Raw genomic sequence first — 2,224 nt, forward strand, 5'->3', positions numbered from 1 at the left:
ATACAAAATAATTTAAAGCAACATTCTATCATTAAATTCAAATATAGACGAACCTATTAAAAGAATATTTTTTTGGAAAATGGAAAAAATTTAGTTTTTTTTATTTTATTTTTCTGGAAAATTAAGAACTACACTATAAAAGAACATTTAAAAAATTTTTCTGTATTTAAAAAAAAATTCAGATATTTTTTCTCGATTTTATTTCTATAGAAAATTAAGAATTGTAGTAATAGACATTCGAAACGATATCAAGTTTTAGAATGATTGTAATTAATAAATAACTTGATCGTGGATAAAATGCTTGAAATAGCTCACCAAGCAGAAATGCAATCAAAAGAAATGTTTAGATTCCAGGATTCTTTATTTCATGGAAAACGAGAATTAAAAGGAGAGCAAGGAAGAATGCAACTAATATCGTTCTCTTAGTAGCTTATCGCTCTGTGGATGCGTGCCATGAGTCAGAAGACTAGAGGAAATCTTTGGTGCGAATAAACGCAAATACGAAGCGCTTATGCCGGCCGAAACAATGCAACCGTTAGTCCCTTATTTTGGTCAAAGAAAATAATAATTCCTAATCCCTTTGACCAAGGATCGGATCCATACGATTCTTGAAAAGAATAAATAGTGCCGATAAAGTCAGTCGATTAATAAATTATTTCTATTCATGGATGAATTTTATTGCTAACAATGTGTACGTGTATGCGCGCGCGCGTGTGTGTGTGTGTGTGTGTGTGTTTGTGTGTGTCTATACATGTATGCATTGAAAATATATTTACATTGATAGATAATAACAATAAATGTATTGTTTGTTTTACAATTTTTAGTGTAGTGCTAGGTATTTTTATGTGCTGAGCGAAATTGTGAAGAGATGCCCAGCAAATGAGAATAAATTAAAATAGATTAAAATTTTTTTCTATCCGAATGCGTATTTTAAATAGCGAATAGCTTTTTTTTGGATTTAATTGGATTCAATACGATTCAATTTGATTCAATTGGATGCAATTAGATTGAAAAACTGCATTCCTATTCAAAATTTTGAATTGAACAGTATTCACAATTGTGCACAGAAAAAGCTAATATTATTTGTAGATTGAAAGGCATAGAGATATGTTCCATGCAATTCCTATAAATGAATAAAAATGCATTTTCAGAATTGAAAAGCATTCATTTTAACATTGAACCAGTATTTCTGAAAATCTGAATCCATTTCAATTCATTTCAATCCATTCTCATTTGCTGGGAAATCAAATACATCGAGATACATAGTTTCTGATAGATTGAAATCATTTATTGTTTGTTCTTAATTCCTTATTCCTTTTATTGTGCGCAGGGCCTAAGAATTTCAACTTATTAGAAACTGTGTATTTCATAATACATGATTTCTGATAGGAAATTCTTATTCTTTGTTTCCTGTTCCTTTTATTGTGCGAAGCCCCCAATAGTATTTTATGAGTGTGTTTCCATTTGCTGTACAGTATCCAGTACAATATCCAGTAGTCGCCATATTATGGTACTGGGAGAAGCGTTCCCTTTTTCTAGTAAAAAGTTGCAATAAAAACATAACCTAAATTTCGCTACAGAGAACCGTTTTCTTGAGTTTATTTATTTATGAATATTGCAATCAAGCTGAGAGGTATTATCTTGGCCTTTTGACACAAATTATTAGATTCATATTCAATAATAACAATTCATCTATATTTGCATTGCTCTCAGAATCACTTGATTTGTTCGTGTCGCATGCTCCAACTTAAGAGAGCATTTACTGGAAGTTCGTGTCATATGTTCCAAATTAATCCAGAGATCATTTAAATCACTGGTAAGATGGCGATTGGAGCAGTTGCATTCATGTACTCCAACGACACGAACGGATTTAGGACAAGTGAGCATGTCCGTGAGACGACTCGACGGATTGGACATGTGCCTCGTTTTGTTTCGGATATTTTGTGTTAATTTGCGATAATTTTTATTATGTATCATATGTTAGTTCGTTGACATTGGATAGGATTATATAAATTTTTTTCTTTATTATCATTGATGAAGATTTTATAAGTCTTGAAATGTTTGAAATTTATAACGTTATACGAATGTAATAAAAAACGTATTTTATTAACTACATTTGCTCATTTTTTTTAAAAAGCCTTGACATTTTAATTTATTGTATTACATTTCATGAGTCTACTTTTCTATATAAAAGTTATATTATATTTTTATATTATATTATATT

Source organism: Atta colombica, unplaced genomic scaffold (genome assembly GCF_001594045.1).
Source record: "Atta colombica isolate Treedump-2 unplaced genomic scaffold, Acol1.0 scaffold29, whole genome shotgun sequence".
In the NCBI taxonomy this organism is placed as follows: domain Eukaryota; kingdom Metazoa; phylum Arthropoda; class Insecta; order Hymenoptera; family Formicidae; genus Atta; species Atta colombica.